Source organism: Ovis aries, chromosome 14 (assembly GCF_016772045.2).
Source record: "Ovis aries strain OAR_USU_Benz2616 breed Rambouillet chromosome 14, ARS-UI_Ramb_v3.0, whole genome shotgun sequence".
NCBI lineage: Eukaryota > Metazoa > Chordata > Mammalia > Artiodactyla > Bovidae > Ovis > Ovis aries.
In genome coordinates, this window is record NC_056067.1 from 21935422 (window position 1) to 21952441 (window position 17020).

The following is a 17020-nucleotide window of genomic DNA, read 5'->3' on the forward strand; positions in this document are numbered from 1 at the left end:
TTAACAGATTGAGGGCCCCATATTGCTTCTCAGACAATTTTAGAAATTCTTAAAAGTCAGTTTCTCATGATAAGCAAATTTTAGTTTAAAAACTTTATGAGGTGGGAGGGATCATTCTTCATTTTGGCTCAAGGGCCCCTTTTGGTTGCAACGGACAAAAGAAAATCATTAAAAGCAAACTTTATGAGAAGAGAGAAAGGGTTGCAGTTTGGGGGCTCTTTTTAAATTGGGTTTGCCTTCTTAGCTCCTGCCTTGAGCAGGAAACAGAATATATTGCACCCACAGATTTTCTTAATTGTAAAAAGTGAATACTCTAAAATGTATTTTTTTTAAATTGTGATTATGTTACAGTGGTTTCTATGTACCATCGATTAGATTTTGATTAAGGGTTTTATTAAATAACTAGTGTTTCACCAGCATCTAATTAAATCTTCTATCTAAATTGAACAGAAAATTATGGGTGAAAAGAAAGCATTTGTAGCCGACTTTATTACAGATAAGACCATTATTTGTTCATCTTAAGAATTTGAGATCAAATTTACAAGCAGCATCCTCATCAAATTTCTTTTCTGGGCTGCTGAGCCCTGGCCCCTTGAAAGCAGCCCATTATCTCCCCGCCTCCTTTTTATTATAGTGTCCTGGTTGTTGGCAACACGCCCGCTGTTTAAGGTTACTTTCATTAATTAACCGAAAGTTAATTTCTTTGCAAGCAAAATCTCTGATCTCATTATGTTGTCTTTAAAGCTGAAAGCTTCAGGTTTTCTGGTCTCCTTTGATGGCACAATAAAAAGCATGCTCTTTATCTTAAGGGAAACCGTCTCCAGGGTTTAATTTAATAGTCCTTGAAATAGTTACAGCACAGCCAGGCAGACTACAATAATCTGCCCATTTTAGAAAACCTTGGCTTTGTCATGGGTAAGAGAGCCCAGTGACTGGTACGGATGTGGACCATGAGGGCTCTGTGTTCACAGAAATTCTGCATTTTACCTCTTGGGGTCCCATGTTCACACCCCCGTTCTGTGTCCTGATGGAGATCGGAACAAATGCCAATAGCAGTATCCCTTCCAAAGTGTGCATCTTATTCTCTGGGAGTTTGGAAGTTTGAAGGAGTGGCATTTCCTCTATTAGCCTTTACTGTGTCTGCTAAGCTGTCTTTTGTCCCTCTGGTAGAAACGAAGCAACATTCGATGGTACTCAGAGTTTTGGGTAGTGGTTTGGAGCCTGCCAAACCTGAGTTTGAATCCCAGTCTTTCCTTGGAGAAGCTCTGTGTCTTTGGACAAGTTACGTAATCTGTTTGTCTTAAGTCTCAGTTTCTTCATCACTAAACTTTAAATGATTATGCAGAGTTAAGAAAGTTAAATCCAGAACTTGCCTTGGCAGTTCATCGGTTAAGACTTGCATTTACAATCTTGAGGGCTTGGGTTCCATCCCTGATCAGGGAACTATCCTTGAATTGTGCAAGTAAAGCAAGTGAATTGTATGGTATATAAATTATAACTCAATAAAAAAATTTAAGTTAAATCAAGTAACTAATCCATAGTAGTGGTGTTAGTTGCTAAGATGTGCCCGACTCTTTGCAACCCCATGAACTATAGCGTGCCAGGCTCCTCTGTCCATGGGATTCCCGAGGCAAGAAGACTGGTGCAGGTTGCCCTTCCCTTTTCCAGGGACTCTTCCCTACCCAGGGATCAAACTGGGGTCTCCTGCATTGCAGGCAGTTTCTTTCCCATTTGAGCCACCAGGGAAGCCAACTAATCCATAGCAGATACTTGTTTGTTTAGTCCTCTTCTCTTGATGGTCCTGCTCTAGGCTTTATCAGCTACAAATGTGTTTCTCAATTTAGGGTTCAGCTTGATATTTAGGGGCTAGGATCCACAATGCTACAGCAGAAGCAGCAGTTTGGAGGGGATGCTCAAACTCCACAGAACATTTTCGGCTTGGATTTAATGAGTTGGGTTCTGAATGGCCCCGAATGCTCTTTTATAGATTTGGGGACATGAAGAGTGTATTTCCTTTGTCTCTCTGAGTTAGCTTCATTCTCAGTGATGAAATCTGGTTACTTTCTAGAGCATTAAATTCAGTGAGTTGAGAGGGGCCAGAATGTCTTTTCAGAGCCTCCAGGTGTAGGTCACACGGAGAGAAGAGAACTCTTCAGGTGGCTCAAGTCTCAGGAGCCATGCAGGTACATGGAGAAGCCATTTGTATTCCACTGAGCCCGGCAATGTTGCACACACACAGCTGAGATTTACAGAGGCCGGGAGGCAGGGCTGCCGGGAGCCGGTAATGGCATGACCCGACACGCTGCTTCTGATGCCTGGGAGACTGGGTCTGCGCCATTTGCCTACGTCCCCGGTACCCATTGCTGGTGAGGGATGCAATTGACTCAGCTCAAACAGGTCAAAGTCACTTAGGCAGAAAATCCCAGGTCTTGGGAAGAAAAGTCCCGTGCCTCTGGGGCGCTTGGCAGAAGTCAAAGGTCCAAGGTAATGCATTGGCAAAGATTCTGTCTGCTTTGGTGCCTCACTTACTGCTTCCTTCACCCATGCTTTTAGGCACGGATATTGTCAATGCTATTGATTAGTTGATCTGATAATCCGGCAAGCTCCCTGATGTGTTAAGTCTCCTCCTTGGGGCTGACTGCAAGTGGGGGCAGAGTGTATGCTTCAGTTGAGGGGTGTCTCTCGGCAGACCTTGCTTAGACACCGCTTCTACAGTGAGATTGCTACAGGCGTGACAGTTCCCATTATTCTTTTGGCTGTCACACTTAACTCTTCCTGAGAGTTTTTCCCTAGTTATCTACATTTTGTAGCCTTACTTTATCTTTTTTAAACTTTTTATTTTATATTGGAGTGTAGCCAATTAACAATGCTGTGCTGTTTTCAGGTAGACAGCAAAGGGACTCAGCCATACATATACACGTATCCATTCTCCCCTCAAACTTCCCTCCCATCCAGGCTGCCATATGACGTTGAGCAGAGTTCCCTGTGCTATACAGTAGGACTTTGTTGGTTAACCATTTTAAATATAGCAGTGTGTACATGTTGATCCCAAACTCCCTAACTGTCCCTTCCCCCGCTTCCATCCCCACTGGCAACCATAAGTTCGTTCTCTAGGTCTGTGAGTCTCTTTCTGTTTTGTAAATAAGTTCATTTGTAGCCTTACATTAGATTTGGGAAAACATTTTGTCTTCTGCATTGGGCCTCTGCTGCTGCTGCTGCTAAGTCGCTTCAGTCGTGTCCGACTCTGTGCGACCCCATAGGCGGCAGCCCACCAGGCTCCCCGTCCCTGGGATTCTCCAGGCAAGAACACTGGAGTGGGTGGCCATTTCCTTCTCCAATGCATGAACGTGAAAAGTGAAAGGGAAGTCGCTCAGTCGTGTTCGACTGTTAGAGACCCCATGGACTGTGGCCCACCAGGCTCCTCCGTCCATGGGATTTTCCAGGCAAGAGTGCTGGAGTGAGGTGCCATTGCATTGGGCCTCTCGGGTCTCTTAATTTCTTAGCATTTATGACATTTATGTGTTTAGGTTTTTATTTTTTATTTTCCTTTTCTGTTGTGAGTGCCCTCCATTCTCTTCAACTTCCCCTCCTGGACAACCCCCACCCCCCCGCCATGGCAGAAATCATATTTGCCCTTCTCCTCATCTGGTAGTGATCTTTAAGTATTCCATCAGCCACATCCCTCCTTCAGAAACTGTGTAGCAACTCAGTGGTATGTGATGCATGGTGTGTAGGTATCAAAAAAGAGTGGTCTTCGGTAAAGGCAATAGAGTTGTCTATAAAGAGCACAGAGTGATGATAAGTAAGCTAGCACCGCGTCATTCATTGCATTTTGTTTATCAGTTGTTTGCTTGGAGTCTGGTCTGGAATAGCTGGAAACTTCAGAACCCTCTGATTTGTCTTTCTTTACCTTGTTATTTATTCACTCCACCCTCTCTTTGGCTTCCATCTCCAAGGTCTTCAACCTTGTTGAAAGGGCATCAGGGTACCACTGGAAATCCAAGCCACCAGTTGGATAAATTACGCCTTCAGTTGTCGGGGTCCATCGTGCTGTTTGTTCTATCTCCCAGCTCACTGTGCTTGACATCAATTACATTCTCTGCCTTGGTTCAAAGCATGTGAGATGAGTCCTTTAATCCCCTTTGCAAAATGATAACAACAACAACGACAATAAGGCCTCCGAGCAGAGAAAGTTAAGCCTAATTCAGATTTTTTAAAAGTGGAAAACGAATCATAAATACCTGAGAAATGAGGTTCATAATGCAAACCCCAAGAAGCCCTTTAACCTGGGCAAAATCCTATAACACAATTATATACAATTTCACACTTGACTGGAGCTGTTATTTGAGCAAAAATAACCATTTTTCTGCTTGCGCTAAATGAACCACGAGAGCCATGTATCCAGCTACAGAAAAATGTAGGCGCACACGTTCAGTCTGCATGTAATCAGCGTACTTGATGGCAAGGGCATTGTAGGAGCAAAAGAGTTAATCATTGGATCCTGCCCACAGCAACCACACAATTAAGGGCAAGATTAGCAGAGATGAAAAATTTATTGTGAAAACGCAACACTGGGTCTGCAAAACAAAATGATTTCACTGAGCAGTTGTTCTGTTGCCGTAATCCTAATGATCAAGTCTATTACACTAATAATAGGAGAGAAACTAATTGCAGAGAGGACAGGACAAATCTTTTTTAATCTGCGTTGTCATCCCAACTAAGTCCCAACCCATTTGTATTAACCTTTGCTGACAGAGTCACATGATGGACATAATTTCTTATAATTTACCAGCTATGGATCTAACCTTTCTTCATCAAATATTCATAAAGGCAGGATTCTCAATGATTTTCTGTCTCTCTTCATATTTACAGCTTGTTGTCTTCTTCCTTTTTACAGTAATTTGGACACAATTGAAGTCAAATGGAATTAAAGTTAAATGCCTTTAGCAACTGAGGTGCCTAAAAGCAGAGACTTGGGGGAGGGGTCGTGAACTGGAGGGGAAGAGCCTGGGTTCCGAGGACCGTTCACATCCCAGAGGAGTTCCAGTGGGCTGCCCTGCCCCCAAAGGGAAAAACGAAATCAGTCGGAGAATAAAATGCCATTGCCCTGACTTGGCCTGCAGAGCATGCAGTCTTAGTTAGGCCTGTGGATCGAGATGCCCAGAGGCTGAGCTGACCGGGAGCTGCGTGCCTTCCTCTGACCACAGGGCTTGCTGGGAACCTAGGGTGCTGGGGCCAGGTCCTGTCTAAGCATGTGTCAGAGGGGCCCCGAGAAACACGCCAGGGGCTGTAATGGTGGACAAGAAGAGCTGGTTGGTACCATTACTTAGAAAATGAATGTGAATATCTGAAACCATTCCTGAGAGCATTTTTGGTAGAAAAACATCTGTTTCCACTTTGCTTCTTTGTTGCTTTGACAGTTTTCTTAAGAGACATGTAGATGAAAGAAGTTTTATAAAGCTTAGGTGTTTAAAATAAGTATAGCCACTGGTCCTGTATTTTTTTTTCCTCTCCCTGCTTGCAAGGCTTCAGTTTCAGTGGAATGGCAGGAGTCTGGGGAAGATGAAATAGTCTGGAGAAATCCCTTTTCTACTCCAATCTTCAGAGGACCCTACCTTTACTGAAACAACCAGGATGTTGTAGGTAAATTCTCCTTTAAGATGCAAAGGAGTTGTTTCACCTGGTTGACTTCAAATTCCTGTATTGACTAAACCAAGAATTTACTTCTTGCTGAGTTTCCAGAATTCTGGCTGGTAGAACAGAAGTGAGAACTGAAGCTGCTTATATTCTTTAACAGCTGATTCATGTCCCTAACTCTAAGGTATTTTGGTTTTTTCACCATTAAAACTTCATCAAGTACTCTTTGAGTACTACCCCTAAATCTCAGACCTTCTCACCCTTCCAAATATTTTTCTGTGCATTTATAGACCTGTAGATGTACTGCAGACAAATATGTTTTCTTTGTTTTACCTAAATGGTCATGACAAACCACCATTGGTTCTGCCAGTCAATACCCGGCTTGCTTTTGTTACTCAATAACATATCTAGATTTGGGAATCTCCCTACGTTAGAACATATGATATAAATCTATTTAATTGTTGCAGAGATGTCGATAGGTTGTATATACCATTGTTCAGTGTTAGTCCCATAATAATGGACATTTAGGCTGTTTCCCTGGAGAAGGCAATGGCACCCCACTCCAGCACTCTTACCAGGAAAATCCCATGGACAGAGGAGCCTGGTAGGCTGCAGTTCATGGGGTTGCTAAGAGTCAGACACGACTGAGTGACTTCACTTTCACTTTTCACTTTTATGCATTGGAGAAGGCAATGGCAACCCACTCCAGTGTTCTTGCCTGGAGAATCCCAGGAACGGGGGAGCCTGGTGGGCTGCTGTCTATGGGGTCGCACAGAGTCAGACACAACTGAAGTGACTTAGCAGCAGATTGTTTCCAGTTTTCCAAATTATAAGCAGTTCTGCAAAACACCATTAAATGTTTAGAACCAAGATAGAGCACATGCAATTGTCTTAACAGCAATGCTGGCTTTTGCAAATACAGTTTTGAGAACATTTATACTGACCTGATACAGCTCGGCACTGACCTGACCCCATACTTTTTTCATGTCTTCTACCAAGCCAAGTTTCCTTTCTGATGGGAAGGACCAAAACAGTAATGAGACATTTGGTATCATATGCGCCCCACACATAAAATAGACATTCCAGACGGCAGTGAATTAAACGTTTTCAATAGGGGGAAAAATGATAATCAGCTGTAAGAAACGCCCAAGTAGAGCTGTTATTCAAGGAGACTATCATTGTGTTAAGTTTGCTGTTATGCAGATTGGTTATACTGAAGGTCAGACTATGCGCCCTGAGCTGCAGTTGCATCCTGGGAAATTCTCCTCCATGGTAATAGGTTCTCTATTTGCCTTGTTCACCAACACTCACGCTACAAAGAGGTGTCTGTGATTATGTAAAGGATGACTTGCCGCCAGTTAGGATGCATGGACGTGTACGGGGTTAATAACCATACCTCAGTCTCTTACAAATCTAATTGAAGATGGCAGGAAATTCTTTTAAAGGACTAAAATCTCTGGCCAGAAGGTTTGAGGGCTAAGTTCCATGAAAATGTTTACTAGGGATATCAGATACTGTGATTCTTCTGGGCTAGAATCGGATAGGTGCGGAGATGCTCATCGGCTCCCTCTGGGTTAATGGAAGAAATAAGGCAGGTACACAGTCAGATTCTATACATTTGTGGAAGTGCAGACTGAAAACTTCCAATCTGAGTGGGTGTAAAGATTCTAAGTTATTTTTTAAATAATTCACATTAACTGCTTGTCAGGTAGTGTTTCAGTTCAGTTCAGTTCAGTCGCTCAGTCATGTCCGACTCTTTGCGACCCCATGAATCGCAGCACGCCAGGCCTCCCTGTCCATCACCAATTCCCAGAGTTCACTCAGACTCACGTCCATCGAGTCAGTGATGCCATCCAGCCATCTCATCCTCAGTCGTCCCTTTCTCCTCCTGCCCCCAATCCCTCCCAGTATCAGAGTCTTTTCCAATGAGTCAAGTCTTCACATGAGGTGGCCAAAGTACTGGAATTTCAGCTTCAGCATCATTCCCTCCAAAGAAATCCCAGCGCTGATCTCTTTCAGAATGGACTGGTTGGATCTCCTTGCAGTCCAAGGGACTCTCAAGAGTCTTCTCCAACACCACAGTTCAAAAGCATCAATTCTTTGGCACTCAGCTTTCTTCACAGTCCAACTCTCCCATCCATACATGACTACTGGAAAAACCATAGCCTTTACTAGGCGGACCTTAGTCGTCAAAGTAATGTCTCTGCTTTTCAATATGCTGTCTAGGTTGGTCATAACTTTTCTTCCAAGGAGTAAGCGTCTTTTAATTTCATGGCTGCAGTCATCATCTGCAGTGATTTTGGAGCCCCCCAAAATAAAGTCTGACACTGTTTCCACTGTTTCCCCATCTATTTCCCATGAAGTGATGGGACCAGATGTCATGATCTTCGTTTTCTGAATGCTGAGCTTTAAGCCAACTTTTTCACTCTCCACTTTCACTTTCATCAAGAGGGTTTTTAGTTCCTGTTCACTTTCTGCCATTTGCTGAAAATCAACAACTGGCTTAAGAATAACACACAGATGGAAAAGATCCTTCCACCACAGTTCATGAAACATCAGGTATCTCTTATTCCTGCAACTCTGTTTAGCTGTTAACTGGCCCAGTCTCTCATCCTATACTGGGCACTCTTATCTTTATCTTATAAAAGGGGAAGTTGAGAGATTCTGCCAAAAGTTAGTGGAACCTAAGAAAAAACAGATAAATTCATCAAAAATGAAAAACTTTTGTGCATCAAAGAACACTGTCAGGAAAGTGAAAAGACAACCTACAGAGTAGAGGAAAAAATCTTGCAAATCATATATCTGATAAAAGTTTACTCTCCAGACTATAAAGAACTCCTAAAATTCAAGAACTAAGAGACGAACAACTCAATTAAAAAATAGGCAAAGGAATCGATTAGATATTTTTCCAAAGAAGATATACAAATATCTAGTAAGTCCATGAAGAGATGCTTATGACCATTAATCATTAGGGAAATGTAAATTAAAACCACAATGAGAGACTACTTCACACCTACTAAGAGAGCTATAATAATTTTTTTAAAATAACAAAATAGCAAGTGTTAGCAAGGATGTGGAGAAATTAGAACCCTCATACATTGCTGGTAGAAATGTAAAACCACACAATGCCTTTGGAAAATAATTTGGTGGTTCCTGAAAAAGTTAAATGAATTACCATGTATGTGACCCAGCAAGTCCATTCCTAGGAATAAATTCAAAAGAATTGAAAACAAGGATTCAAATGGATACTTCCTAACATTATTCACAGTAGCTAAAAGGTGGAAGCAACCCAAGCATCCATGAGCAGATGAGTGAGTAAACCAAACATGTTATATACATGGAATGGAATACTATTCAGCCATAAAAGGGAACAAAATTCTGTCACATGCTGTAACCTGTATGAGCCTCAGAAACACATGCCAACTGAAATAAACCAGACACAAAAGGACAAATATATGATTCCACTTATACGAACTATCTAAAAGAGACAAACTCAGAGAGACAGAAGGTCAATTAGAGGTTACCGGTACTGCGGCAAGAGGGAATGGGGAATTGCTTAAAGACTTTCTGTTCGAGGTGATGGTGAGAAAATTCTAGAAGCAGATACTGGTGATTCTTGTACAACACTGTGAATGCAATGAATACCACTGAATTGTATGCTTAAAAGTAGGTAAAATGGCAAATTGTACATTATATATTTTTTAACACAGTAAGAAAAGTGAATGGAACGAGATGTAGAATGTAAGCATATCATCTAAAGTTCCAAAGGTATATAATTAAGGAACTAAAAATACAGAGAAACTCTATCGCAATTGCTTGCTTCACAGCAAATCACTCTAAAACTTAGCAGCTTGCGACAACCCAGTTGCTGTTGTTGTCTAGTCGCTAAGTTGTGTCCAACTCTTTTGCAACCCCATGGACTGTAGCCCACCAAGCTCCTCTGTCCATGGGATTTCCCAGGTAGGACTACTGAAGTGGGTTGCCATTTCCTTCTCCAAGAGGGAATCTTCCTGACCCAGAGATCAAACCGTGTCTCCATTGGCAGGCGGGTTCTTTGCCGTCTGAGCCACCAGAGAAGCCCTCAACCACAGTTACTAATTCTCATATAAGACCCTGGTCTTCTGTGCGTTGACTCATCTGGACAGAAGGCTCTTCTGCTGGCCTCCCTGAGGGTCTCTCACCTGGACTGTAGTCGAGCAGCAGCTGGAGCAGAAAGGCTGGGTTCAGCTGGGGACTCTGGGATCACTCAGCCTCCATCTTTCCACCTGGCCTTTCTGTGTGGTCTCTCCTGTAGATACCCAGACTTCTTGCAGTGAGGCTCAAGACACCCAAGTGCCCCAAAGCAGAAGCTTCCAGCCTTTTTAAAAGAAATGCTCTAGTGTCACCGTGCTGCTATCACCGTTTAAAGCAGATGACAGAGAGGGCCAGCTGAGCCTCGGAATATCCTGGAACACCAGTCTCACACGCACAGGAGAAGGAGAGTCAAACCCTAATGTCACACTGCAGGAAGACAAAGGATTATATCTGAAGTTGAAGGATCAAGGAACAGAAGTGTGGTACATATTGGTGAGAGATACACCAGGCAACCACTGTTGGAAACAAATCCAGGGCTGAGATGGATTAGAGTGGGGAACTCCTGCTTTTTTCATTGTATAAACTCTTCTATATCATTAGATTTAAAACTGTGGCTGTGCACTGTTTCAGTAACATGATAGGGTAGTTTGGAGTATGGCTGTGGCGCCCGATCACCTGGGCTCATATCTTGGTCATGTCAGTTATAATCTCTGTGACCTTGGGCAAATGACATCACCACTCAGTGCCTCAGTGTTCCCATCTGTAAGCTGGGGATAAACATCATAACCTCAGGACTAACCTGGTCCTGTGGCTAAGCACCAGTGGCTAAGACTCCGAGTTCCCAGTGCAGGGGGCCCAAGTTCGATCCCTGATCAGGAAGCTAGATCTCGCTTGCCACAACTAAGGATTCCACATGCTGCAACCATGGCCAAAGATCCCGAGTGCTGCAACCAAGATCTGGCACCTAAATAAATAAGTATATAAATACTTTAAAACAAAATCATAACATCATAGGGTGATTAGGATTACATGAATAAAGCACTTAGAATGCCGATGAGGCACAAAGTAGACCCTCAGATAATGTCAGCTCTTAACAGCTGTAACTTTAAAAAAGAAGAAGCGTGCAAACTCACGGTGAACTAGGGATCCTCAGACCAAATCCTTAGTCTCCTAAAGTGAAGTGTTAGTTGCTCAGTTGCGTCTGACTCTTTGCAACCCCCTGGAATGCAGCCTGCCAGGCTTTTCTGTCCATGGGATTCTCCAGGCAAGAATACTGGAGTGGATAGAGTGGGTAGCCATTCCCTTCTCCAGATCTTCCTGACCCAGGGATGGAACCAGCTCTCTGGCATTGCAAGCAGGTTCTTTACCATCTGAGCCAGCAGGGAAGCCCAACTCTGCCACAGATGAGCTGAGCAAGTCTGTTAACCTCAGCTTCCAACTGAGAAGGATATAAGCTAAGATGAGCTCCTAAGAATAGAGGTTGTGTCAAATCTGAAATCTAAAAGAGCCACGACTGTCAAAAATTACCCTGCTGGAACATGAGACTCCCCTCCCTTTTCCGAGAGATTCTTTACAGCTGAGCCTGTTCCTTTATCCTCATACTCACCCACTATGGAGGCATAATTCAGAGCCTCACTAGCTGCCTGTCCAGAGACCTTCTCCTGGGACAGAACTTTATAAATCATTTTAAGTTAGTGGCCATAACTCCCAGGTGCTTACACGAGACCAAGTGGAAAAGGACATTAACTTGGAACCAATTAAATTGCTGCTAGTCTGTATTTGCTGGCCTCCTGGACGGATCTCTCCCAGAAGGCTGCTCATGTGGTCAGCCCTGGGTGAAACTGTTACGAAGGTAAAATCAGACTCCAGAGAATCCCCCTTCCTCGCACCCCAGGGAAGGCAGAGTTCACATGTCCGTCTGCTCCATCAAGGAAACAACGTGATCAGTCCAAGAGGTGACTTAAAATCATCTCATCCTTAGAAGCAGTTGCATTTTTAAATGCCTTTCCTTTTTTTCTCTGTACACTGGGGGGTGGGGTGGGGGGTTGGAAATGAATGAATGGTACACTTTCTGGTCTGGATTAGAGGCCAGAGCAAGAACTGTTTGCAGTGAGGCAGCTGTCCTAAAACCTGTGCTCCTGTACCACGTGGGCAGGCTGCCTGCCAATGGCAATTACACAGATGACCCCAGCCTCGTAACTTACTAGTGGGTGCTGTGGGCACTAGGACCCGGGCCAGTCCATCTCCAGCTAGAAAGAGCAATTTAAATTAGGAACAGCAAGCTCCTTCCATCTCACTGAGCTCCCCGAGCAGCTGGGGGTGATGCGGAGAAAGCATAATGGCCCCTCAGTCGGGTAGTCTGTGCCAACTCCCAGGTGGTCTCGACTGCAGAACTGTTCTTCCAAAAAGTGTGAAATTCTAACTTAGCAGTCGGCTGAGAAGCCTGGCTCGCTGGCAGGCCAGGCACGGGGGCAGGAGGTGACAGCCGCTAATCAGGCCCTTGCTGTGCCAGCCCGACTCACCGCCGCGCCCTGGCCCATTCCCCACTGACCCCATTCCTGTCGCGCTCAGTCAGGAGCCGAACCTCTCCACTAATCGGCCTGTTCGCAGGAGCCGGAGAGGTGACTTGTAACAGGCCTCTTGTTCCCAGCCTCCTCTATAATGACATTCTGCACAAGCAGAGTCGTCCTTTGATTCCCTGTGACCTTCTGGATTTTGGCAAATGAGAAAGCGCCTGGGATGCATGGAGAGGGCCCAAGGGTGTATTTCCTGCAAAGAGATGCTCTGGTTTTCCACCCCCGCATCTCTCACTGGTACCAGGCAAGGACGCGGCCTCATTCATTTTTCCCTGGTGGAAAAAAGCCTTCTTTCGGAGCCAAGGGGGCTCTGAGATGAGGTGGCCGGTACTTGGCCCATGTGTGAGTATTTACCAGGCGAAACGCCGGGGCTCAGTGGCTGTCTTGCCTTGACAGATGAGAAAATGCTGTCTTAGTGCCCTTGCCGAGGTTACCCCACTAGCCAACACCCATGTGGGGAAATCACATTGCCCCCCCCCCCACCACCACCCAGGAGAGTGAGGGAATTGCAGACCCAAGCTTTCAAAGCCGCAGCGTAGAAGGCTTTGCATCAGCCCGCGAAAGGCGAGACCCTACAAGACTGTAAGTAATAAATAGATAATGGCCGGTCTCTCTGCCTGCTTGCTCCTTGGAGATGCTCGGATGGGAACTTGGTGGCTGTGATGATTAATGAATCAACCCGCCCAGTTAACCTGCAGTTTGGAGGCCACGCGCAGCCCCTTAGGCAGTCTCTGGGCAACTCATCCTTCCTCGCCGAGGCGCCCACGGGCTTTTGTCCACGGGTGGCAACACTGGTAGCCCAGCAGAAGCTTCGGCTCAGACAATTTCAGAATTTGGTCTGCTTCTACTGAAGTGCAACTAAAAAAAAAAAAAAAAAAAAAACAACCCTGCTTTCAAACTGTCATTTTAGCGGGAACCCCTCCCTGCACTGACTTAGAACCCAGGTTAGTCTTCTGTGTCTCCCAGCATCTAAGATTACCCTTCTTCCTCAGCCTGAATCTACAGCCCTCCAGAAGGAAAAGAGAAGCGAAAACTGGATGTGAGTTGCATTTGAAAGATACACTTCCAGTGAACTTTGGAATGCTGGGAGGCTCTTCTTTTCCCTTCCAGCGCAGATGGAAACAAAGCGTCAAAGCGATGGGGATGGTCAGGTTCGGTGCTGTCCCCTCCCTCTCAGCCAGCCTTGGGAGGGCCCATCAGGCCAGGAAAGAGATTTAAGGAGAATATTTCACTTCATCAACTCAACACCGGGAGTAGTTTGAACGTAGAAGTTTCTTCTCATGAAATGACCACCCAGTTCCTGAAGAAGAAAGTTTTCTACAGAGGATGAGACTGGATCCTGTCACTTTCCTTATTAAGCCCCTCCGGGCTTTCCCGCCTCACTTAGAATACAATCAGTCAGTACAATAGCCGCCGAGGCCCTGGTCTTCTCTGATCCTGCCACCTGCGTCCCTTGGTCACCCTCCTTCAGCCTCCTTGCTGTTTCTCTTGACCATGCTTGACTCACGGTCACCTAAAATCTCTTTCCCCCGGGGGAGATGCCTGCTCCTCCGACTCCAGGCAGAACCATTCCCCCATCCCTCATTCGCTCTCTTACTCATTTCCTGTTTGATTTGCTCCAGAGCATTTATCTCTAGCAGAAATTACCTTAATGTCTATTCACTGACTTCGTGTGGCAGAGAATACTAGTTTCTCATCCTGTCCCCTTTCTTTCCTTGTTCCTGAGTATAGAAACCCAGGGGTTTTTTTGTTTTTGTTTTTTTAAAAAAAAGCTTTTTATTTTATTTTGGAGTATAGCTAAGTACCAGTGTTGTGATAGATTCAGGAGGACAGCACAGGGACTCAGCCATACATATGCATGTATCCATTCTCCCCCACACTGCTCTCCCAACCAGGCTGCCACGTGACATTGAGCTATGCTATAGAGTAGGTCTTTGTTGGTTAACCATTTTAAATATAACAGTGTGTACGTGTCGACCCCGAACTCCCTAACTATGATCCCGAACTCCCTAACTATGCCTTCTTCCCTGGCAACCATAAGTTTGTAGAATCCCAGTACTGATGGAGCAAAGAAGAAGTTGGCACATCCAGTTAAAACCCAGCACTGCCCAGCCTCTTCTGTAGCCCGGGGACTGAGTTCTAGTGTGTGAGCTAGAGGTGGAGGTTGGTTGGCTGTCTTCCTTAGAAAGAGGTGGTAAGGGTGTATTTTACCCCTCTCACCTTCCTGCTCCTGCTTGAGATACCAGATACAGTGGCTAGGCACCTGGGCCTTAAGGTGAGCTCAAAAATGGCAGCCATCAGCTAAGAAAGGCAGAGCAAAAAGATAGGTGGTCAGCCCGAGTCCTGGATGTCTGTGGATTGCTGTCGTGTGACCTTCCATGAAAAAGCAAAAACAAGCTTCCCTCTTCTTCAGCCACTGTTAATTTCTAATCCCTCTTGCTGGCAGCTAGATGCAATTTATAACTAATACTGCTGTTGTTGAGTCGCTCATTCGGGTCTGACTCCTTGAAACCCCATGGCCTGTAGCCCTCTAGGTGCCTCTCCATGGGGCCTTTCCAGGCAAGAATACTGGAGTAGATTGCCATTTCCTCCTCCAGGGGATCTTCCCAAGTCAGGGATTGAACCAGCATTTCCTGTGTGTCCTGCTTGGCAGGCAGATTCTTTACCACTGAGCCACCTGGGAAGCCCCTTATAACTAATACATGTGCTTATTCTGTCTTCCTTCAGTAGAATAGTTACCTCCATGAGACCTGGAACTTTGTCTAGTTCATTACTGTATCTCTAGATCCTTGTGAAGTGAAAATCACTCAGTCGTGTCCAATTCTTGCGACCCCATGGACTGTAGCCCTCCAGGCTCCTCTGTCCATGGAATTTTCCAGGCAAGAATACTGGAGTGGATGGCCATTTCCTACTCCACTAGATCCTTGTACCTAGGAAATATTTGTTGAATGAATGAATGAACTCAGGCACATACACAGAGCACTAACCAAACCCCTTCTGCCCCAATCCTGTCTTGATCAGTAGGTCAGTAGGCAGGCGCTTAGTAAGCTACACTGAGTTGTCATCCTTTTTTAAAATTGAAGTATAGTTGATTTCAATATTATATTAGTTTTAGGTGTACAGCCAAGTGATACAGTTGGGGTGCCATTTCCTTCTCCAATGTATGACAGTGAAAAGTGAAAGTGAAGTCGCTCAGTCGTGTATGACTCTTTGCGACCCCATGGACTGCAGCCTACCAGGCTCCTCCGCCCATGGGATTTTCCAGGCAAGAGTATTGGAGTGGAGTGCCATTGCCTTCTCCTACAGTTATATATACATATATGTATAAGGATTCCCCAGTGGCTCGGTGATGAAGAATCTGCCTACCAATTCAGGGGACGTAGGAGACTTAGGTACAGTCCCTGGGTTGGGAAGATCCCCTGGAGAAGGGAAAGACTACCCGCTTGCCTGGAGAATCCCATAGACAGAGGAGCCTGGTGGCTACAGTCAGATATGACCGACGGACTAAACAACAGCATATGTATATATCTATACTTTTGAATTATTTACCATTATAGTTTATTGAGTTTTCCTCTTTTCGATCACTGGACCCAGGAGCATAGCTATTTATGTGGGTAAAAGCAATTTTAATTTCTAAACATTAGCTGCAGAAACATCATTCAGTTCCTAGGGGTATAAAACACAGATTTGCTTTGGCTTCAAGATGAGGACATTTCTGACATCTCTGGAGTTTGGGGCCTTGTTAGCGTAGCAATCCTGATGATACAGTTGCTTGGACTTCTTGCCCTTCGACTGAAGAGGTCCACTGAAATATAGTTTTATTCCTGTCATAAGACACCCATAGGTGGTGGGAGCTGTTTGTTATCTCTAATCTTGAAATGAAATGGCAGCTTAGAGAATCCGTGGCTTCTTGGGCTAGAGTAGAATAGTGTCCGGTGGAGTCTGTGATACACATGCGTTACCTTGAGGGAATGAGAATTTGCCGGCAAAAGTAGTTTCTGAATCAGAGTAACAGTGAGTGGCAGTACTTCCAATTCCACCAGTAGAAGTGAGGTTTCCTAGAAAAATGCTGAACTAGCAAACAACCGAAATTTCAGTCCCAGCTCCATGACTTAACCAGCCATGTGACTGACCTAGAGCAAGGCCTCCAGTCCTAATCTCTCCAACTGGGCCAGCACCTTTATTTCCTATCCTAGTAGTGAGGGTCACTTGAGATAAGGTATGTGGAGGTAAAGCATAGTATTTATATATAGGGACGGACTTCCCTGGTGGTCCAGTGGTTGAGAATCCACCTTCCAGCGCAGGGGACACAGGTTTGAGTCTAAGATCCCACATGCCGTGTAGGCAGCTAAGCCCACACGCCGCAACTACTGAGCCCAAGAGCTACAATTCGAGAGAAGTCCGCGTGCCGCAACGAAGATCCTGCATGCTGCAACTAAGACCCGCCACCACCAAAAATAAATAAATAAAATAAATGTCGTTAAATAGATTTTTATATCAAATCCCAATTTTTTTAAAGATGGGAAGAACCTTAGGGACTGTCTAACCCAGCCCTTCGTTTTACGGATCTGAGTACCAGTGGCCAGAAAGTCGGGGTTTTGCCCACAGTCTCAGGATAGGTTAGTGGTAGAGCTGGGTCTTGAATTTCCAGACCAATATTTTTTCCTACCCTCTCATCCTCCTTGTCTGTGGGTAATAAGATATTATCATTATTCCTCCTCTGACTGTACCTT

At 44.8% G+C, this 17020-nt stretch overlaps 1 protein-coding gene and 1 long non-coding RNA gene across 2 annotated transcripts in view; one reads left to right on the plus strand and one right to left on the minus strand.

Moving 5' to 3' along the window:
• The window catches only part of LOC132657737 (uncharacterized), a 47695-nt gene extending 30939 nt beyond the window's left edge, over nucleotides 1–16756 (minus strand). Inside the window, exon 1 of the long non-coding RNA XR_009596289.1 lies at nucleotides 1–16756. This exon is cut by the window's left edge and continues 16507 nt beyond it. This is a non-coding gene — a long non-coding RNA (uncharacterized LOC132657737).
• FTO (FTO alpha-ketoglutarate dependent dioxygenase) overlaps nucleotides 1–17020 on the plus strand; it is a 426388-nt gene that overhangs the window by 396036 nt on the left and 13332 nt on the right.